Source organism: Phoenix dactylifera, chromosome 17 (genome assembly GCF_051530095.1).
Source record: "Phoenix dactylifera cultivar Ajwa chromosome 17, Ajwa_hap1_PhDact_Kaust_v1.1, whole genome shotgun sequence".
Classification (NCBI taxonomy): domain Eukaryota; kingdom Viridiplantae; phylum Streptophyta; class Magnoliopsida; order Arecales; family Arecaceae; genus Phoenix; species Phoenix dactylifera.
In genome coordinates, this window is record NC_143206.1 from 3,032,511 (window position 1) to 3,056,749 (window position 24,239).

The 24,239-nt window shown below is 40.5% G+C and overlaps 1 pseudogene across 1 annotated transcript; it reads right to left on the reverse strand.

Annotated features, from left to right (window-relative positions):
* Nucleotides 1-15,475: 15,475 nt before the first annotated feature.
* LOC103697843 (F-box protein At2g32560-like) lies at nt 15,476-20,587 on the reverse strand (annotated as a pseudogene). The gene is made up of 5 exons (XR_015974396.2): nt 19,103-20,587; nt 18,691-18,770; nt 18,256-18,434; nt 17,953-18,027; nt 15,476-15,808 (listed from the first exon to the last, which is right to left on the reverse strand). The product of XR_015974396.2 is annotated as an F-box protein At2g32560-like (transcript).
* Nucleotides 20,588-24,239: the final 3,652 nt, after the last annotated feature.

Sequence of the window (24,239 nt, forward strand, 5' to 3'; positions counted from 1 at the left end):
ACGATCTATAGATTATTAGCGTAATTTTTAGATATAATTTTCAGTTGATTTTCAGAAATTAATAACAAAGAATGGTATGCAAATAAATAAAGTTCAACGAAATAGAGAAATGGTAGGGATCTGGAATCCCCTTTGATGATATTACATCCAAGAAATAAACTCGATGGTTCTTGATTACAGATTAATGGTAGGATAGATCTAATCATGGTATATGTTTCATGAACATATGAACTCAATTTCTAAGCATTCATCGTGCTCGTTATGTCTACGACGAATCAAGTACTAAAGCAATCCATATATCAATAGTCATAAACCATTAAAGAACTATCTACGAAATAACTATGCATGGATCAAGAACATATCAGTATATATAAGTCATTCAAAGCAAAAGTTTAGAGTTTATTTCAAAGAGTAATACATCAAAGGTTCCTCCATCACCCTTCCTAAGATATCAGCTACTCATTTCACACATTAGTCCCCCTTCCATTTTTTTTCTTTTGTTTTGCCCGAAACAGAGTATCCCCTCTCTGTATTTTTCTTTTAGAATAGCAGGGGGCCTCTGTTTCTTTGAATCGGAGACGATGGCCTTTCTTCCCCCAGCTGAGAGGTAATATCCCTTGGCCTTTGATCCCCCCCTCGCACGCGGTAGAGACCCGTCGGCTGAGATGAATCCCCGGGCGAAGATGATGGACGCGGACGGCTGGATGAGGCTATGGATGCGGGAGAATCGGACGCGGAAACCTGATATCTGGGACTCGGATGATTGCGAATCCGGGAGGAGGTGGACGCACAGAACGATCCCAGTGCCTTGGATGTGGGAATCTAAGATCTGGAAGGCGGATCACGGACGCCTGCGGGATCTGGGGAAGGGTGATTGCTTGCTAATCCGGAAGAGGCGAATGGATCGCAATCTCTTCCACGTGGGCGCTGGGAGGATGCTTCACGGACGGAATGTGGAGTTGGAGCTGGCTCGCAGACGGTTGAGCTTGGGATTCGGCTGAACGCATGGATGAAGCAGGATCTTTGCTGGGGACTAAGACGCGGAAGAGGCGTGCGTTCGGCTGGATGAAGCTGTGGGTACAGATAAATCGTGAACTCCAAAAGCCTTTGAAACGGGGAAAGAGGAGGATGCTCGTTTCTTCCACGTGGGCGGACACGTGGAATAGATGCTGGCTTGCATATGCTTGGGCTTGCAGAAAAATGAAGCTGCGACGAAGTGGACGGCTGAACTTGACCTCCTTCTAGTGTGCAACTGGGGTCAACCCATGCGGTTGGCTAGTCACTTACAGTGATGCATCTTTTTTAACCCAATGTGCATTTTAGCTTTGATTTCTAATCACCTGCACCCCACAAAAATATAATATTAATACACCACTTCTATCATTATTTGTTAGCAATATTACTAATTTAAGTGATGTGTAAATCGCACTTTTATGCTCTCATCACACCCTCCAACTAGCTTATTGCTAGTCTCTAGCAATTAACGAGCAAATAATAAAATGAGAGTCCAAAAGGTGTGGTTTAACCTATGACTTTTTATTGAAGCTAAAGACATAAAACTAAGATATGTACTCACTTTCGTAGGAATCACGATTGCACTTAGCACGTGCAACAAGCCGTAAAACTCCTAGGTTACCCTAGTGGACGAGTGTTGTCTCGTAAGGGTTTGCAGTGATGTTATCCACAAACATCATTCATAAAATGATATATAATGAAATCTAAGTCAATACACACGTGATATATATTTTTCTCAAGCATGGCAACTATCAAAGCAAGGGGAATACTAAAGTGTAGTATGCATAAACAGAATGACTTTCTTAGAGCACTAATACCTCCACCACAACATGGTACTGCTTGAATTTTAGGTGCACTACTCAAGTTCACAAGTGTTTACTACAGTTTATTAGAGCTTGGTCTATCAAATTTTCAGAATATCACATGTTGTCTAAATTTGTCAAGAATGATTTGCATATAAAGAAAGAGCTATCAATCCCAACTAAACAACCCGGGTACACAGAGGTCCAATACAATGGAGTCAAACCAGCCATTACCACATGTCACTAGGTTCAGCCTGACCAACTCATTCATGCTTATTGTTATTTTATTTTTTTTTTATTTTTTTATTTTTTTTATTTTTTTTCAATACCCATGACGACTACAGCTATCCAACCCCATTAGGCTCCAGTAAGGTCCATGTAGCGAGCTTTCAGCCAATGACCTCCGATCCAGTTGGCTCAAAACATTAGGTGAAACACCCCTCGAACTTAATTACTCGAACCAAACTACGCCACGAGGCCAGACTTGTCATCATAAAGAATTTTTTTTATAATAATTATGCAAGAAAAGAGAAGGTAGGCTGAACCATATAGGTATTTTTATTATATATGTGACTGCATCGTGACGGTCAACCAAGGTCGGATCATAAGGTACCTAAGTAATCAAGCCGGAATATTCAACCTCTATCTTTATGTGAAAACCAAATCATGAATCTTATAGTACGAACAAGGATACTCGTACTTCTTTCACGGATAAGGCTAACAAAAATGCAGTTAACAAATGTAAACTCCTGAAGCTTTTCTATTGTCATTAAGTACACGTGCGGGGATCTAATAATAAGTTTCTGATCAGTCATAGTATGCATGTGTTCCTTGCCTTAATAGTTGCACAAACTCAATATGAAAATACATGTGCATTTGCTCAGAAAAGAAAGTAATAGAATAAATCAAATGCAAAAACATTTTTTTTTTTATCAAAGCAAAATTTTTCCCTCCCCCCAACTTAAACATTGGATTGTCCTCAATGTAAAAGATGCAAGAAAACTATATATGAGAGACAATAGAGAAAATAATATTGGAGAGAAGAGGAATACCTTGAGCGGTTGATATCGAGAAAAGAAGACCTACAAAATAAGAAGTAAACTAGAAATTAAAAAAAAATAATTCTAACTAATATACACATACCTTTGCCGTCATACTCAATCATAAGAAGGCTCCCCCAAGGGAAAGGAGTCCTCTTCATCTGCAAAATTTTCAAGAAAAGGTTTTAATCTGTGTCCATTTACCTTAAAAATTTTGCCATCCTGTGGATTCTCAATCTCAACTGCCCCGTGTGGAAAAACAGTTTTTACAATGAAAGGACCTGTCCATCTTGATCATAACTTTCCAGGAAATAGATGTAAGCGAGAGTCATAACAAAGAACTTTTTGTGCAGGTTCAAAAGATTTTCTTAGAATTGATTTATTATGCCTAATTTTTATTCGTTCTTTACAAAGTCTAGCATTGTCATACTCATCCCGACGAATTTCATTCAACTCACTTAATTGTAATTTTCTAGCTCAACCAGCATCTTGCAATTCAAAGTTTAATTTTCTAATGGCCCAATACGATTTATGCTCTATTTCAACAGGTAGATGATATGCTTTTCCATAGACTAGCCGATACGGGGACATACCAAGAATAGTTTTATAAGCAGTACGGTAAGCCCATAATGCGTCAGAAAGTTTTAAAGACCAGTCTTTGCGTGATGGATTCACCGTTTTCTCTAAAATTCATTTAATCTTCCGATTGGCTAACTCTACTTGGCCACTAGTCTGTGGGTGATAAGGAGTTGCAATTCTATGGATGATACCGTACTTTCGTAATAGGATCTCAAAAGGCTTATTACAGAAATATTTTTCCCTATCACTAATTATAACCTTGGGCATCCCAAACCTAAAAAATATGTTTTCTTTAAAAAAATTTAAAACTAATTTGTGGTCATTTGTTCGACAAGACACAACTTCTACCCATTTGGACACATACTCAACACCAACTAAAATGTACTCATATCCAAAAGACGGTGGGAATGGGCCCGTGAAATCGATGCCCCACATATCAAAAATTTCAATAGCAGTAATGGGCTGAAGAGGCATCATTTGCCTACGAGTTAGACTTCCAACACGTTGACATTGGTCACATGTCCTACAGAACTTGTGGGTATCTTTAAATAGTGTAGGCTAATAAAAACCACATTGCAACACCTTAGTTGCCGTTTTCTTAGATGCAAAGTGTCCTCCACAAGCATTGGCATGACAAAAAGAGAGTACACTTTGCATCTCATGATCCGGTATGCATCTTCTAAAGATTTGATCATTACAATACTTGAACAAATAGGGGGCATCATAATAATAACTCATTACTTCACGCAGGAAATTATTCTTATCATTCGATCCCCAATGCTCCGGCATCCGGTTCGTGACAAGAAAGTTTACAATGTCAGCATACCATGGCATAGTAGATAGTGCAAACAACTGCTCTTCGGAGAACGAGTCCTTGATGGGAAACTGTGGCACCGAATCATTAAAAACTAGCTGTGATAAATGGTCAGCAACCACATTCTCTACTTCCTTTTTATCTTTGATAGTGATGTCAAATTCTTGGAGTAGAAGTATCCATCATATTAAGCATGGTTTGGCCTCTTTCTTATTCAGTAAATATTTTAGCGCTGCATGGTCTGTGAAGATAACAATAGGAGCACCAAGGATATAAGAGCAAAATTTGTCTAATACAAATACTACTGCAAGCAATTCCTTCTCGGTGGTGGTGTAATTCATTTGAGCATCATTTAAGGTTTTGCTTGCATAGTAAATGACATATGGCTTATTACCTTGCGTTGTCCTAGGACAGCTCCTATCGCATAGTCGCTAGTATCGCACATGATCTCAAAAGGTAATGACCAATCGGATGGTCGCACAATGGGTGCAGTGCTAAGCATAGACTTCAACTTTTCGAATGCCTCTTGATAGGTTTCAGTCCAATTGAACAGTGTATCAAGGGATAGGAGGTTACATAATGGTCGAGCTATGACACTAAAGTCCTTGATGAACCTCCTATAAAATCCGGCGTGACCCAAAAATGATCTAACATCTCTAACCGTATTGGGTGCAGGTAGCTTGGCGATTAGGTCAATCTTAGCTCTATCAACTTTCATGCTCTTCGATGAAACAATATGTCCTAGGACAATTTTCTTTGGCACCATGAAGTGGCATTTCTCCCAATTCAGTATCAAATTCTTTTCCATACATCGAGCTAAGACTGCTTGTAAATGTGACAGGCAATCATCAAATGAGTCGTCAAAAATAGAGAAATCATCCATAAACACTTCTAAAAATTTTTCGTTCATATCTTCAAAAATGCTGAGCATGCATCTTTGGAATGTCGCAAGTGCATTACACAACCCGAATGGCATCCGATGGAAAGCGAATGTGCCAAAAGGACAAGTGAGGGTAGTCTTCTCTTGATCTTCTGGTGAAATCTCGATTTGGTAGTATCCGAAATAGCCATTGAGAAAACAATAAAAATCGTGTCCTGCAACTCTTTCCAAAACTTGGTCTAGGAAGGGTAGGAGAAAGTGATCCTTCCTTGTGACCAAATTCAGCTTTCGGTAGTCGACACACATGCGCCAACTCGTCGGGACACGAGTTGGAACTAGTTCACCTTGTTCATTTTCTACTACCGTCAAACCCGCTTTCTTGGGCACGACTTGAGTAGGACTCACCCACTTACTGTCAGAAATTGGGTAAATAATACCCACATCAAGCAACTTAAGGACTTCTGTTTTAACCACGTCTCTTGTTGTCGGATTTAGCCTACGCTGCATTTGTCTTGTGGTTTTCGCATTATCCTCCAAATATATCCAATGCATGCAAATCAAAGGGTTAATCCCCTTTAGGTCTATAATCGACCATCCAAGCGCTTCTTTATGACTCTTTAGGACCGTAAGTAATTTTTCTTCTTGATAATTATCGAGTTCAGTCGAGATAATTACGGAAAAAGTGTTATCAGGTCCAAGAAAGGCATACTTGAGTTCCCTTGGTCAGGATTTCAGCTCAAGTATGGGTGCTTGTTTTTGAGATTGTACAATTTTTATTCCTTGTGAGGGCAACTGCTCGAATTCCTCTATTCTCGGTCTCCACCTATTGACCATCATGATATCTGAATTATCTAAAACAGATGGGACCACATCATCAGCAGCACCTTCAGAACACCAATCTATTAAACCATTGTCGGTCGATTCAGTAAATATTTCTTTTAACAGATATTCTTCTGCAATGGTTTTAACCCATTCAACTTCTTTACTTTCTTCATGATCACTGGATTGTTTGCCTATATTAAAGACGTTCAGTTCCAAGGTCATATTGCCAAAAGAAAGCTTCATGACACTATTCCTACAATTGATCAATGCATTAGAAGTTGCAAGGAATGGACGTCCTAAGATGATCGAAATCTGAGATGGTAAATTGGAAGCCGGATGTGTGTCCAGTATGATAAAGTTGATAGAAAAATAGAACTTGTCTACTTGGACTAACATATCTTCGATAATCCCTCTAGGGACTTTCACTGACCTGTCAGCTAATTGTAAGGTGATAGTTGTTGGTTTCAACTCACCCAAACCGAGTTGCTCATATACCGTATATGGCAACAAGTTCACACTCGCTCCTAAATTTAGCAATGCTCGCTCAATCCTAAAATTGCCAATGATGTACGAGATAGTTGGGTAACCTGGATCCTTATATTTAGAGAGAATATCATGCTGTAAAATCGCACTCACATTTTCAGCCAGAAATGCCTTCTTCTTGACATTTAATCGACGTTTGATAGTGCACAAATCCTTCAAAAATTTTGCACATGAAGGCACTTGTTTGATTGCATCAAGAAAAGGTACATTGATTTTTACTTGCTTAAAAAGCTCAAGAATTTCAGAGTTTGGTTCAAGCTTTTGCAAGGGCTTTAATCTTTGTGAAATGGTGCAGAAAAAGGACATTTGATTTTTTCAGTAGATGTAGGTGCTTTGGTTTCTTCGTTATCCTTTTCTTTTATCTTAGGAGGGTCAGAATCAGGTATAACATGTGTTTGTTCAGGGACTAGTCGGTCAATAACTTTTCCACTTCGCAAAGTTATTATACTCTTCGCTTGTTCTTTATGCGAAGTTGAAGATGATGCATTGCTACCGCCGTAGACTTGAGGGTTAGGTTGTGGTTGAGCTGGTAGCTTATCCTTCTCTTGAGAACTTAAAGCAGTGGTCAACGTTGTCAGTTGATTTCTTATTTCATCATTGATTTTGGCTTGACCTTGCATGAAAGATTGCAAAGTTTCTTCGAGACTGGGTTTTTGAGGAGGTGTGGGTGCATAATGAGGCTGTGGAGGTGGAGTTGGGTTATATACTTGTTGAGGTTGGTCATTCCTCCACCTGAAATTTGGATGGTTCTTCCATCCAGAGTTGTAAGTACCCGAAAAAGGATTATTAAAAGATTTTTGATATGTATTCATAACATTGGCCTGATCGTGCAAGACTTCCTTGAATGCGGGTATTGTGGGACAATCAGTGGTGAGATGGCCAAGCATCTCACAAATCCTACAATACTCGCTGTTATGTTCTACGGTCTTGATGGGTTCAATCCTTCTAAGTTCAATTTTCTCTACCTTTCTAGTAAGGGCTGCCATTTTAGCCTGAATATCATCCTAAGTGCTAAGGTTGTAAAGGCCCCCATGTCCAATGCTAGTAGGCTTAGGCAAAGGTTTATTCACTCTATCTCCTGTATCCCATAATTGTGCAGTCTCTGCGAGAGAGTCTAAATAGTCCCATGCCTCATCGGGTTGCTTTTCCGAAAATAGACCATTGCACATAGTCTCTATAAATTATTTTAATTGTGGAGACAACCCTTCGTAAAAGAAACTAATGGTTCTCCATGTTTCAAACCCATGATGAGGATACAAGAGAGAAGCAATTCTTTAAATCTCTCCCAGCATTCATAAAATATTTCATGGTCTTTTTGTTGGAAGTTACTAATGTGCCTTTTCAAAAAGTTAGTCCTCTGTGCGGAAAAGAATTTTTTCAAAAATTCTCTTTGCATATCATGCCATGTTCCTAGCGATCTAGGTCTCAAGGAGTTCAGCCATGTTTTGGCTTTGTCCTTTAAGGAAAAAAAAAATAAGGTCAATTTAAGGACATCTTCCGATACATTTGGCACTCTAAATGTGACGCTAATTTTCTCAAAATCCTTAAGGTGAAGATAAGGGTTCTCGGATTCCATCCCATGATACTTGGGTAGCAATTGAATTACTTCTGGTTTGATTTCAAAGTGTCCTACGTTTTCTGGAATAATCATGCATGAAGGTTGACTAGTCCTAGTAGGGTGTAAGTATTGTCGAAGTGTCATAACTGGGGGTCTACCTTCATCACCATGGTGACTTCCTACATCGTCATCAGCCATCTCACCAGATCTGAGATTTTGCGAAAGAGTTTCAATAATATGATCTAAGGAATTGTCAAAAGTTTTTCAATTCAAATGCCCAGTATTATCCCTATTCCAACCTAGCATACAAAATTTAATTTTAATTTTTTTTTAAATGATCACCCTTGATCTTTTCTTAAAATTTTTATCAATTTTCAATTAGCAACAAGGGTTAATGAGATATGATAACAATAAAATTCTGATTTTAAAAAAAAAATTAAACACAGAAAATTCAAAACAGATAGCAGCAAGGTTTCATATTAATCTAATGATCTTAAAAGTCTTTGAATGTCAATCAGACCGGTCGGATGAAGGAAACACGCGTTCTGCACCAGCCAACCAAATTTGAGTTCAATTAGACGGTGAATTACTCTGATATCAGAGTTTGATGCAGACTGTGCAAGGAATAAAAACAACAGTAAAGATTTTTTTTTTCCAGTTTTAGTTTTACTATAAGGTTCAACCTAACTACTAAGGTACTAATTAAATCTAAAATTACGCTAATAACTCAGCCATTCCCTGGCAACAGCGCCAAAAATTTGACGCGTTCGCAAAAATGCTTTCGCGAAACTAATCTCCCAAGTATAGGAGAATCATACAAGTAGTAAATTCTCGGAAGTCCGAGGTCGAATTTTCAGAAAACGATCTATGGATTATTAGCGTAATTTTTAGATGTAATTTTCAGTTGATTTTCAAAAATTAAAAAGAAAGAATGATATGCAAATAAATAAAGTTCAATGAAATAGAGAAATGGTAGGGATCTGGAATCTCTCTTGATGATATTACATCCAAGAAATAAACTCGATGGTTCTTGATTACAGATTAATGGTAGGATATATCTAATCATGGTATATGTTTCATGAACATATAAACTCAATTTCTAAGCATTCATCGTGCTCGCTATGTCTACGACGAATCAAATACTAAAGCAATCCATATATCAATAGTTATAAACCATTAAAGAACTATCTACAAAATAACTACGCATGGATCAAGAACATATCAGTATATATAAGTCATTCAAAGCAAAAGTTTAGAGTTTACTTCAAAGAGTAATACATCAAAGGTTCCTCCATCACCCTTCCTAAGATATTAGCCACTCATTTCACACATTAGTCCCCCTTCCATTTTTTTTTCTTTTCTTTTGCCCGAAACAGAGTATCCCCTCTCTGTATTTTTCTTTTAGAATAGCAGGGGGCCTCTGTTTCTTTGAATCGGAGATGATGGCCTTTCTCCCCCCAGCCGAGAGGTAATATCCCTTTGCCTTTGATCCCCCCCTCGCACGCGGTAGAGACCCGTCGGCTGAGATGAATCCCCGGGCGAAGATGATGGACGCGGATGGCTGGATGAGGCTGTGGATGCGGGAGAATCGGACGCAGAAACCTGATATCTGGGACTCGGATGATTGCAAATCTGGGAGAGGTGGATGCACAGAACGATCCCAGTGCCTTGGATGCGGGAATCTAAGATCTGGAAGGTGGATCACGGACGCCTGCGAGATCTGGGGAAGGCTGACTGCTTGCTAATCCGGAAGAGGCGGATGGATCGCGATCTCTTCCACGCGGGCGCTGGGAGGATGCTTCGCGGACGGATTGCGGAGATGGAGCCTGCTCGCGGACGATTGAGCTTGGGATTCGGCTGAACGCATGGATGAAGCGGGATCTTTGCTGGGGACTGAGACGCGGAAGAGGCGTGCGTTCGGCTGGATGAAGCTGTGGGTATAGATAAATCGTGAACTCCAAAAGCCTTTAAAATGGGGAAAGAGGAGGATGCTCGTTTCTTCCACGCGAGCGGACACATGGAATAGATGCTGGCTTGCAGATACTTGGGCCTGTAGAAAAATGAAGCTGCGACGAAGTGGATGGCTAAACTTGACCTCCTTCTAGTGTGCAACTGGGGTCGACCCATGTGGTTGGCTAGTCACTTACAGTGATGCATCTTTTTGAACCCAATGTGTATTTTAGCTTTGATTTCTGATCAACTGTACCCCACAAAAATATAATATTAATACAGCACTTCTATCATTATTTGTTAGCAATAATACTAATTTAAGTGATGTGTAGATCGCACTTTTGTGCTCTCATCAGTTTGTACAAATTGAATTTGACTCCAGTTGATGAAGTTTCTTGTGTTACTAAAGTTGGAAAGAAAATGGCTTTAATTCATGAATCATCCTCTATATTGTGGCATAAGCGTTTAGGGCATATTTCGAGAGAGCGAATGGAGAGATTGATGAAAGCTGAGATTCTACCCTCTCTGAATTTTTTGGAATTTGACGCTTGCATAGATTGCATAAGGAAAAAGCTAACTAAAACTACAAGGAAGGGATCCACTAGAAGCGATGGTCTTTTGGATCTAATTCACACCAATATTAGTGGGCTGTTACCTTCTACTATATATGGGAACAAATATTTCATAACCTTCATTGATGATTTCTCGCGTTATGGTTATGTTTATTTGATTTATGAAAAATCCCACGCTCTTGAGAAATTCAAGATATTTAAAATGGAAGCAGAAAAACAATGTAGGAAGAGTATTAAAGTTGTAAGATCTGAATGTGGTGGTGAATACTATGGTAAGTATGACGAGTCCGATCAGAACATGGGTGATTTTGCATGATTTTTATGGAAATGTGGGATAGTCCCTCAATACACAATGCTAGAAATACCTAAGCAAAATGGTGTTTCTGAAAGGCGCAATCGGACTCTGAAGGATATGGTTAGGAGTATGATGAACAGAACAAATTTGATAGACTTCTTATGGGGTGAAGCATTGAAATCTGCCATGTACATTCTGAATAGGGTTCCTACTAAAGCTGTTGAGAAAACTCCTTTTGAATTGTGGACAGGTCGTAAACCCAGTTTAGCCCATTTTGGAGTTTGGGGCTGCCCAGCTGAGGTTAGAATTTATAATCCTTCTGAAAAGAAATTAAACCCCAAATCCACACCTAGTTTTTTCATTGGGTATCCAGATAGATCAAAAGGCTATAAGTTCTATTGTCCTAATCGTGGCACCAAAATTGTTGAGTCCATTACGGAAAATTTTTTGAAAAATGATATTGGTAATAGTGGGAGTTTTGTGTTAAAGAAAATTTTTGCTGAACCGGATCAAGTTGTAGTTCTAATTCCCATTGTACAAGAAAGTGTTATTTCTCAGCCAATTGCAATAGTTAATGAAGAACCTGAGCATCAAGAAGAACCTCACGTTCCTCCTTCAACAGCAGCTGAGTTAGTTTTTGAACCACAGGTTAGGAGATCACAAAGGGAAAGATGTTTTGTGTTGCCTAATGACTATATTGTCTACTTACTAGAAAGTGATTTTAATATTAGGCATAATATTGATCCTGTCTCTTTTAATGAAGCATTAACAAGACCTGACCCAGATAAATGGTTGAATGCCATGGAAGATGAAAGACTTTCTATGAAGAGAAATAGAGTTTGGAAACTTGTTGAACTTCCACCACATGTTAAGGCCATAGGTTGCAAATGGGTTTACAAATCCAAGTTAGACTCAAAAGGGGGTGTTGAATGACAAAAGGCTAGACTGGTTGCCAAAGGGTTCACTCAGCGAGAGTGCATTGACTATAATGAGACTTTTTCACCGGTTTCATCTAAGGATTCCTTTAGAATTATCATGGCACTTGTAACACAGTATTATAATTTGGAGCTTTATCAAATAGATGTTAAGACGGCATTTTTAAATGGAGATCTTTGTGATGAAGTTTACATATGGCAACCTAATGGTTTTGTCGTAGAGGGAAAGAAAAATTTGGTGTGTAAATTGAACAAATCTATATATGGGCTCAAGCAAGGATCCCGACAATGGTATTTGAAATTTGATGAAGTTGTGACTTCTCTTGGTTTTGTTGAAAATACAGTGGACCAATTTATCTCAAGATAAGTGGGAGAAAATTTATTTTTTTTGTTTTGTATGTTGATGATATTTTACTTGCCAGCAGTAACTTAGGGTTACTTCATAAGACAAAAAAAATGTTATCTGCTAATTTTGAAATGAAAGATCTTAGGAAAGCTTCTTTTGTACTTGGTATTGAGATACAGCATGATAGAGACCGTGGCTTGTTGGAACTTTCATAGAAGACATAGATATGACGCATCTTAGAGAAGTTCAATATACAAAACTGTGCACCTGGTGATGTACCTATAGTAAAAGGGGATAAGTTTAGCAAAGCACAGTGTCCAAGGAAAGAACTTGAAAAGGAATCTTTGAAGAACATACCCTATGCAAGTGTTGTAGGGAGCCTGATGTATGTTTAAGTTTGCACTAGACCTGACATAGCCTATGCAGTGAGCGTTCTTAGTAGATTTCAATCGAATCTAGGATAATAGCATTGGAAAGCAGCTAAGAAAATTATGAGATATTTAAAAAAAACTGAAGGTTATATGCTTACTTTTTAGCGTACAGATCATATTGAGGTGGTAGGCTACTCAGATTCTGATTTTACAGGATGTCAAGATGATTTGAAGTCAACTTAGGCTATGTTTTTATGATGGCTGGTGGTGCTTTTTCTTGAAAAAGCGTTAAACAAACTCTAGTGGCTTCTTCTACTATGCAGGCTGAATTTGTGGCATGTTATGGAGCTACGGTCCAAGCCTTTGGCTGAGGAATTTTATTTCTAGACCGAAAGTTGTTGATTCCATTTCGAGACCAATTACCATGTATTGTGATAGTAGTGCAACAGTATTCTTTTCAAAGAATAATAAGAGTTCTAGTGGCTCTAAGCATATAAACATCAAGTACTTGGTGGTTAAAGATAAAGTTAAAGAAGGGCAGACAAAAATAGAGTATATAAATACAGAGGCAATGATTGCAGACCCATTGACTAAGGGACTCACACCAAAAGTCTTTAAGACACATATTGTTAATATGGGCATTGTGGAAACCTTTGATGTTTTTGGTTAGTGGGGGTTATTTATGTAAAAGAACTACGTTTTGGCTTGATCATTTTTACGGGGTACGTAGGCAACCCATATGCTTTGGGTACAGTCTCTTCCAATAATAATAATATTTATCTCTCCATTCATAATACTGTATTTTGTGCACAAAAATTATAATTATATTTGAGCATGCATTTCACATATGTCTTTTATTATGATATCATTTTGATCTCGAGATATAATGCATAAAGACAGGATGTGAGTCTCTTTTGAGACATGTGGCTTCTTTTTGAAGCATTTATGAGGACTGATGTGAATTAGCACACCTTTTGATCACATTTTGGTGTTAAGTTCATACTACATACTACCACATTGGTTGGAGGATGGAGATCCATGTCGATAAGGATGTTAGCATTTGTAGCTGTGGAGTAGTCTTATATCGATTAAATGGTGTAACGACTTCTATGTTCGACGTTAATATTTTTGTTGGACCAGATCATATATCCAAGGTGATTATCATTTAAGTTATATGTGTTGCCACCTATGTAGTCTAACCCAAGAGTCATTTTCAAAATATATATTTTTTTAAAATTAATATGGCATTCCGTGTTTGCCCAAGTGGGGGAATGTTAGAATATTTCCAAAATATGAGCTTCCACTGATTGAATATTTTTGTTTTATAAAACGGGTTAGACGTATGGCTTATAATGGTACTATGGTTAAGCCCAATATGATGTGTGATCATTTTGTTTTATGGGCTTTGGTGCACCTTAGATGTATAGGATTGAGTCCTATTTATCGTGGTAATTTTGGTATATAGGCTAGAAAACCCAATTAGGATTTTGGAGCCTTTAATGGGAAGGCTCCCTTATGTTTTCTATATAAAGGCTAAGTCCCCCTCTTCTCTCCATATGGTTGATAGCTTGCCCCATTGACGGCTATCTTTTGTGAGGAGCAAGGAAGAAAAGATCCAACCGCTATTATTGCAGGTGATTGAAGAACATATTCAATATGTCTTCCGTAGGTATATCTCTCAAACTTGAATATACTATTGTTGTGATTCTAAATCTTAGCATGTTATTATTTATGATTAACAGGCGGAGCTCAAAGTAGGAAGAAGGAGCCTCGGAATAGGGCTGAGAACAAAAAAATAGAGTTTGGCAGTGGAAATTTCAAGTGGTGCTTGGCCAGGATGGCACACTGTCCACCCGAGAAGGAGGAGAGCTTGGAGAGAGAGGAGGGGGGAGAGAGAGGAGAAGGCTCGGTGCTCTTAAAGGGGTGAGGGAGAGGGGTTTTATAGGTAAGGGCAGTTGTATCGCCCGCGAGGATCGTAGGCAGATAAGCATCACGAGATGGCTGACGGCCGTTCTAACTCTCCGCGTAGCCGGGAAGTTCAACCGCTTTAGCTCATTTAGGCCTATTCTCACAAGCTATATTTTGAGTGTTGCACTACCTCAAGTCCACTCCTGGGTAAGGTCTCCTCCTCTCTTCCACTAGCTCTCTTCAGCAGGCAGCTGCCCTATAGCCCCATTTCTTAGAAATCTAAGAAACAATCACCATTTTTTGTTCCTTTGCTAAAGGGGAACATCAATCTATGGCTTTGAGAACTTGTAAAATTAAGTGGATCATTTATTTTCCAAATTTAACTTGATGTATGTATGTATCTTCCATAAGCATAGCAAACATATCAAAATTGACTGCCATTTCACTAAACATATCGATTTCAGCATTATAAGTTGACATTGCAATTTTGGCATTTCATCGTACTTGTTTCCTTTTATCCACGATTGACCTAATATCTTCACGTTTCTTCCTTTTTATTGTATCCAAATAGCTGTATATTGCTTTCCTTTTTGACCCAATAGCTTATTAGCTTGTATATATATCCATCTTGTACGTGAATAAAATCGCGAAAAAAAATTTGGTTCTTCAATCTTTTAATAAAAATGAAAGAATTAATAGTGCTGCTAGCACGCAACTCCATAACTCTGCATGATTTAATAAATATAGAAGTATATGAAAAGAAATAAATCCTGAAATGACGAGGCAAGGTGCGATGCTACAATTATACGATCAAAGGTTGTCAAAAAGATGAAAAATGAGTAATGACAATCTTGGGATACAAAAGTGGTGATAAAAGCTAAATATGTAATTTACAATTGATTTGTTTTCGTTCTACAATTAAAGCAGTGTTTCTGCGACGCCTGGGTTCCATGAATTGACTCTGACTTCCCATCAACCAAAAAGGAAAAAATAAAAGAAGCATGACATCCAATCATAGCCAAATAAAACCATAAGCTATGTCCAGCTACCCCATCTATGAATCCTAAAATTAAACAATTGACAGAGAGAGTTGAAAGTTTCGTGATAAAGATTCCGATGGAGAGAGAACTTGAGCAGAGGAAAGCAGTAGAGGCCTTGCAATGTGGTGTTATGTGTGGATGATGAGGACCTATTCCAAGACTTCAGTTGGCCACATCTGCTTCCACTTAGCAATTTCATCCTTGCTATGAAGTTTCCTGATTCCTCCAAAAAAACCCATCTATTTCATTGCCTTCTTCTTGATGATATTTCCGGTTTATTGATGCTTGCCTCCATCTTGAACCAGGTGTGTACTGGTTGAACTCTAATATGACAGTGCCTGCCAACATTGTTAGACAAAAGTTTGAGTCTTTTATAGTAGGAAATTTAGCTGAACTAAATCACAGCAGTAACAAAAGATTGAGCTTTTTTTTTTACCCAAGAAAAAGGCACAGCAGTAACAATAACCAAGTTCAAGGAAAATAAATATTGATTTCACATTGAGTAGAAGTTAGTAAAACTTTCAAAACAAAATCATACATCATCACCAAGTACTACGTTCCAGAGGATAGCTTAAACCTTGTAAATCTTTGTTTAGTTTGCAAAAGTCTAACATATAAAGTTCATATGCAGATCCCAGCTAAACTTTGACTATTTAAGTTAGGATTAGCGGTAGTAAGATGGTTCTGAGAACCAGACCAAACTGTTTCGAGTCAATATCTATTTCTAGACACATTGTTGTATACCTTGAGTATTTAACCAAGTATGCTTTAATGCATGGTACTGTATTGACAGCTTGTCTGAAGAGAAACATTGTTAGTTAGTCAATGTCAAGCAGGTGGGCTAAAACTTCTACTTTTCGTTAGTGCTGCGAGCATAAAAAAGCTTGCCTCAGGATATAGGCATATATCCTGTGCTGAATACAGATTGCAACTCATATTGGCATCCTAGGACCAATAGGACATGGGAACTATTCATTGACAAAAGATAAAATCTATGTAACTATTATACATGCAAACTTCAATCTCAAGGCTTATTCAAGCATAAAATCCTCAGATAAAAATTCTAAGATGGGATCAAGTGTAAAACTAAATTATATATCTCAGAGCATTCGATTAGCTGAAATAATCTAACATACGCCATCAGAAAATACGAGGAAAAAAGGAGGCATTTTTTTTTTCTTCGATTTAACAGCTTTAGCATTGCTAAGTCTCAAACTTAGAATAGCAAAAGGATTTAGAAACTGTTAGTTGGGAACAAGGCCCATAATCTCAGTACCGGATACTATACTCGTGCGTTACTAGTTAGGTATGATATAGGCAGTACATACCGTACTGAGATAGTTCCCAAGCCATTTTACTCACTTTTTATCATGGTACCATTTGAAAATGGACATTACGGATCACTATGGGTCAGTATGGTATGATACACACATCTCGTTTTGGGCGATACCATGTGGTATGGTATAGTTTAGCTCATTATGGGCTGATTCGAGGGCTATACCTACCTGAATAGTATTTTCATACCAGTTCCAACTTGATACTGGTAGATACACTCTTAACCGGATGGTTCGGGTCGGCACTATTAGCGAGAATCATTGCTTATATTGCATCCCAAGAATCATGAAGCATCATGTTGACTAAGAGATTCTTTCATATTGTGCAACAATTCAAAAACATTCCTTATTGGCAAAGATCATGCTGTTCAAGAATCCTAGAGAATCAAGATAACTAAGAGATTCATACATATTGTGCAAGAATTCAAAAATATTTCCTATCGGCAAGAATCATGCTGGCCAAGAATCATGGTGAATCAAGATGACTAAGGGATTCTTGCATATTGTGCAATTATTCAAAAGCATTCTTTAGTCTAGGAAAGTTTACTTTATTTGTAAATCATTCTTTATTTTTTCTATTTCTAACATTGATCCTATGTACTATAAATTTACAAGCAATGGATGAATCATGTGTTGCCTTTTACCTCAATCATCTAGCCTCATTAATTCCTTTAGCTTCAATTTCTATAGGCACGACAAATATTGGCTGTGAATTTTATTACAATGCTTCACAGAAAATTTCAATATCTGGCTCAGAAACACATTTAAGCGGGATTAAAAGAGTGACAACAGAAGCAAGCAATTAGCATTCTAAAGCAGCTGATAGAAATTGTAACAAATCAGCTAGTAGAACAATTAGATCCTTGAAAGTTTAATGATTATATTTAAGAAAAATACAGAATCGTGTCCAAAAGATTAAATTAGGAGCAATAGCTCCTAATTAGTTTCTAAATCAGTAATCAACTGACAAAAATCTTTCAGCTTGATGTTGTATATCAGGAAAAAAAAATTATATTCTGAAGATATGTGACATTTATTCCACCTTCTCCAAGATATACAATATATTGCACAACACACAATCACCATCTCTTTCAACGGCTTTAGGGAAAACAGAGATAATACATAAATGAGATTATTATTATCCTTACCGCTGTTATGACAATGGCAGAAATGTTCATTTCCATCACATGACTCCAAATGACCAACAACTCCATACCACCAGCCTGCCAGGCATAGCCAGACATTAATTAGTTGTACAGGTTCATTTAGATTCAACATACCTCACAGTATGACATTTCTGCTGTCTACGCAAAATAGACAGGATGACCACAGGAACTAGGTTAGCTATCCATAAGCAACCAAAGAATTGGTCTGAGAAAGAACATCAAAAGATCTGCACACCACCCTGAAAAGATTGAAAAATAAAATAAAATAATGGTTGATGCACTCGCCATATGGGAATTCTTCATTACTTCTCCGCTGAACCTCGATATGATCGCCTGGGCGTAAATCATTCAGACAATCAGAAATATGAAGATCATGTGCAGGAGTGTCAACTGGTGGTGCTCTTAGCCTCTCCCATTGCACTCCTTCCTCTATGACTATAGTCTGACGCCCATGCGGTGGGTACCTGAAGGTCAAGATATTGTTGAATGGCAAGTATAGGCACTCAAACAAATTATACAATATACATATTCCCCCTTGATCAATTAAAATTAAAAAGAAAAAAGTGTTTCCATCAGCTCATACATTTAACTCCGGCAAACAAAGAAGCACTATATCAGTAGTGTATGTTTCCATACCACAGAGAGAAATAACTACTTTCATGATTGATCAAAACAAATGGAAAAAGCATTTGCATCTACACCAGGCTAATTTAGACATACCTTGCACGAAAGGTGTCTGTGTGGCAATCATAACTAATTGCAGCGTCATAACATGACAACATGAATCCCACATGCCCATGCTGCAGAAATTAAATCAAAATTCAGTAACTTATCCACAAAAACAAAAGATACAGATATTAAGCACCACAACGAAAGGGTTATAAATTAGAATAGACTAAAAAAATAAAACCAAAGCACGAAAATGGCGAGACTAGTCCTATTTCTAGTAAACCACATATTATTATCAGCTCCATAAATATGACCATCGAACCTTGCCATGCAAACTTATAAATCCACAACAAGAACATATGAGTGTGAAGAACAGCGCAAAAATATATCAGATGTCAGATCGTCTGATGAATATAAGGTACGAAACATTTATAACTACAGCAACATATTATCGGATCGGTACCTCGCGATTGTAAACCTGAGCAGGGAACCAAAATTTGCCACCCTCAAGCGAGAGATACCTAGACATGACGTTGTCATGAGGCAAAAGACTCCTTGGCTTGCCGCTGGCCTCAAGCGAGAGATACCTAGACATGACGTTGTCATGAGGCAAAAGACTCCTTGGCTTGCCGCTGGCCTCAATGCTAGACTTGAGCCAAGAAAGAGCCCAAGTGCAAGAGAGAGCCTCAATCCACCTCTTCTGCTTTGCGCTGCTGACAACACCACCTGAGAAGTCCTTCCGCGAGGGGAAACACAACTGCCAATCTCTGCGTGCCGCCCGGCCAATCACGTTCGACCATTTCTCTTTCATGTGCCTCTCCCAGAGGTGATCACTCCTACACCTATCCCTCAAAGGGCTACACACGGCCGCCATGTTGCACAACCCGGCCGGGGACAGCTTCCCCAGAATACACTCTAAGGCCAAGTCAGGCAAGTCCAAGAGTGACATCTTTTCCAACTCCTCCACATTTTCTACTCCCAGGGCACAACTCTTATTCAAAGACATCGTCAATGAGATACGAATGATGCGAGCACCAGCCAAGCTACAATTCCTCAAAAATTTCACCAAAAAATACAAGAACTCCTGCCCGACCAAGTTGTAGAGCAGTCTCACCTCACTTGTCCATGAAGGCAGAGGGCGCAAAGGGAGAGACTTGACTAGAAGGATGAGGAAAGGGAGGAAAGATATAAGGAAGAAAAGCATCAGATAAGGGAAAAGAAGAGAATCTTAAGATGGGCTGATTGGGTGCTCCACATGAAGATTAAAGAAATATAGAGAAGACCCAATTGCTACAAGAAAAGCAACAATTTGATAAAAACTTTCCGGATCAAACAGGGAATGATCCTTCATCTTTTGCTGGGTATTGCTGACGTGATGAAACCCACTAATGCTTCCAAGCAGGATTCAACGAATCCAAAAGGATAAACTGGAGACACGCCAAGAACGCGGGCTTTTGCCAGATTAAATAACCGGAAACTTGCCTGAGAACTGGGTTTCTGGGGCTCTTTTCCTCACTAGACCTGAAGGTTAGGAGGAAGGATCCAGAGCTGGCATTGCCCTTGCTCCTGACAATCTGAAGAAGAAATTAGCTATAGATTTAGAGACCCAGAAGCAAATCTTGGAGGGGAAGTGGACTAATGGGAAGAGATATCGGATGGATGGATTTGGAAGCTAACACCAACACCAATAACTACGCCTACAGACATGTCAGAACACAGACACAATGACAAAAGAATAAATCAGGAGCGGAGATCATCTGGCAGAGAGGAATGGAGGAGAGAAAGATGGAGATGAACATGAAGTGGGGTCCCTCGCCCCTTTCAGTTCATCAACATCTTGACCCCAACCTACCAAACCCTCAGCACTAGCTCCATATCTCTCTCTCTCTCTCCCTCGGTAACTCGGATAGAAAATGTGACGGCAGAGAGACACAAGACGGGCGTACACGATTCTAGACCATGGGGATGGGTATATATGGATGGGAGGGGTTGGACGGCCAGGGTCCAACCAGGAACCTACACCCATCCCTCAAAACTTCCACCCATTTTCCTGGGCTCTCTCTTGCATTTATTTTGTTTATCGATGAACTTTAGAGGGAAAGTCGCCCGACCGGATATTTAACTAGCGGGCTTGACAAGGGACGATGACCTCCAAGTCCACGGCTCGACAGGATTGTGTTAACTATTGGTGGATCGTAGCTGATGTAATTGGATATTGGTGGATCGCAGTTGCAAAAGAGCTTTTGCCGCCTTGGTTCATTATCGAATTTCTCCCAATCATTGCCACCTCTCTTTAGAGACCCGACAAAGAAGAGGGTCAGACCCTATCCAATATCAATATTTTTTTATAAAAAAATTATGGAGACAGTCCATCAACTTCGAACTTGTCTCAAAAATTTCTTCTATTTTAAAATTTTTTAAATTGACCCTTTAAATTTCAAAACATTATAGAGAAAATCCATCAACTTCCAACATGTCCCACACAACTCTCAAAGCACGTTAAACCCGTTCTTCCATATTATTAAAATACATTGTAGATGTCTAAAGAGTGTGAGGATATTTTGGTCATTTGAAATGGCAGGCTAACAATAGCAGCTAGTTGGGGAGCCCGAAGATGACATTGAAATAACTTGGAAACTTGAAGTTGGATGATCATTTTGAAACAATTTGGAAACTTGAATCGCTTTGAAACCTTTTAAAATTAAAGAGGCTGTTGCCGCCCTTCCCATCACAATCCGTGTGTTGCTGGAAGTTGGACCCGGGGGTGACCGCAGACCGAGGGGGAGGAGCTCCGGCTGGTGGTGCGACGGTTGACGGCTGACTCCGGCGGACTTGCAAGAAGCCTGTGGCCGGGGGTTCCGGCGCAGGCCCTCCGATGCTTAAGTCCGAGGGATTTTTAATGGAGAGAAGTAATGGAGAAAAGTAATGGCCGGGAAGGAAGAAGAGGTCCCGCCTTGAGCTTCTTCCTCCTTTTTATAGGAGGGGGTGCAGCAGTTACCTGTGATTGGACGTGATTGCGCGAATCAATGAGTTACTGTAAACGGCCCGAGATTTTGGGCTAGCTGGCGATCTGCTGAGATCGTGTGGATTCAAATATTGACAGCCGTTGGGGCGGAGATTGCAGGATTTGATCCCGAATATGGAGGACTTAATTTTTGGTGGAGTGGGGAGGTCTGCTTCTCCCTTTAACTGGGTCTTGCTTGGCTTTAAGGTCGATCGGGCTTAACTCTGCCGAGACCATGCCTGCCGAGGTCGCACCGAGATCGAGGTCGTGAGCTCTGTGGTCGTCGATGCCGAGACTGGGTGCTCTGAGGTCGGGCGCTTTGAGGTCGGACGCTCTGAGAGTATGCTTGCTGTCGTCATGTTCGTCATCAAGTGCTAGTGATTTGACCACGTGCTTTGAGCGATCCATTTTTTCCCCAACACTACCCCCCGACTTCCGAGTTCGAGCCGTTTTCGAGCTTGGGTGAAGGAAATAGCTATTTCTATCATGTCGGCAAGATCAGGCGGCTTTAAATTGTTCAGTCGTTTTGAGCGCTTTAGGGCGTCTTCAATGATAGCACGAGGTGGCGGCTTTTTATTTTTCGAGGTGGTTTCGAGCTGTGGATTCATGATGGGGTTCCAGTATCCGACGAAACGCCGCTTCGATTCTACTTTTAAAGCATCGACCCAAGTTGATACGCTGCTTCGGTTCTTGAGGTCGGCATGTGGCGCGATCTGGATGGGAGGCGCAGCTTGCCCTTGTCGATCTGAACTGTCGAGAGGGTCTATATAAACCCTGGCCTAGCCCTAAAAATCTTTATTTAGCCGCCGTAGCCCTTGTCTTCTTCCTCTTTCGCTTTCTTCTTCTCCCGATCGTTATTTAGCTTTCTCTGGGGGTGCTTCAAGACATTTTTTGGGCGATTCCTCTTGGTTCTTCGCTTTTGTCTGTTAGCATTTCCAGCGAGGACTACGGTAGGTTGTTCTTCTCACATTCGCTCGGAGGACTGTCAGTCTATCTTCTCTGTTCCTCCATTTTTCTTCTTTTCTTCTTTTTGGTACTGTGAGTGAGACAATGTCGGGCGGCACTTCTTCCTTTGCTGGGGCTTCTCCCTCTCGGGGGATGGAGCTCGAACCAGAGGTGAGCCATGGTCCAGATGGGATCGGGTCGAGCCTGACCAAAGAAGAATTGGGCACGATTCGGACCCAGTTCTTCTTTCCGTGCAAGTTCGAGCTCGAGTTTGTGGGGCCTTGGGACCGGGTTACTAGGCCCCCTTTAGGTCGGGTCGCAGTGTATGTGGAGACACTTCGGGCCGGCCTGAGGTGCCCCCTACATGAGTTCGTGAATGAGCTCCTGGAGAGGTATCGCCTCATTCCAGCGCAGCTCGCTCCGAACTCGTGGAGGATAATCATGGGCTTCTTGTCCCTCTGCCTTGCTCATGGGATACCGACCTCGGTAACCATTTTCCGCGGGTGTTACATATTGAAGACTAACCCCGCGGATGGATGATGGCTATACTTTGCCCTTCGGGGAGGTAGACCGTTGTTCTGAGGTGCTCCTACCTCCATCCATGGGTGGAAGGAGAAATTCTTCTTTCTTTCCTCCGAGTGTCCGTAGGGGTTTAACCCATCGTGGGGCCAACCAGTAGTCAAGGCCAACAATAGGGTCCCCGAGCTGACTATGAGTGAGCAGAAGATCCTCGCGGCCCTTCGCGGTCTGAAGGGGGATATCTCTCCAAACGACCTCCTGAGCGAGGAGGCTTTGGTAAACGTCGGCCTGAGCTCGACATGCCCTGAGGATAAAGGAGGTTGTACTACTCCTTCCTTATTTCATCGTCCTTCGTTTTATTTATTTTCTCTTATGCTTTTTTCCTTTCTCCCTTCTTTTTTGGGGTCGATCTGACATATGAGTTCTTTCTCCTTTTCAGACATTGCAGGGATGGTGACCAATAACGAGGCCCTCCTTGCCAGATACAAAAAGAGGGCAACCGAAGCCGGCGGAGCTTGCCTCGTGCCCAAGAAGAGGGCTAAGCTGGCCTCGACTTCTGCCCCTATCGAGGTTGAGGACCTCGAAGCTGAGACTTCCGAGCTCATTCAGAAGAACAGCAAGAAAAAGACCGAGGAGCGCAGACCGGAGGAAGCTCCCTCGTCGAGTGCGCAACTTCTTTCGGGGCCGCAAGAGATCTAGCGGCCCAAGCGTGCCCAACCTCGATTTTCTAGCGATCCCGCCAGGTCGTCCACTTACGGCGCTCGGCTCCCGAGCCGGGCAGCGGTCTCAAGGTCCCGAGCTCTTCTCATCGTTCTGTGCCGAGCTCTTCAAGACCCAGCCTCCTGAGCTCTTCAAGGGTCGACATCTCGAGCTCGTCAAGGGTTGGGGGCCGCTCCGAAAGGAGGCCCTTCTGCCCGGAGTGGTCAGTCTTCGAGGATGATTCAGCCCTCCATAATAGTGACGTCGCTCGCGAGGTTATTCGCTGCGCGTTGCTCCCAGCTAACCGAGCCGAGCTCGAAGCTGGTGGTGTCGGCAATTTTGTCGACCAGGCCTACTGCTCCGCCGTCCGAGTAAGTTATCTTCCTGCTTTGGTTTTCATATTCTTCTAAGTTTTCGATCTCGGCTCACTTTC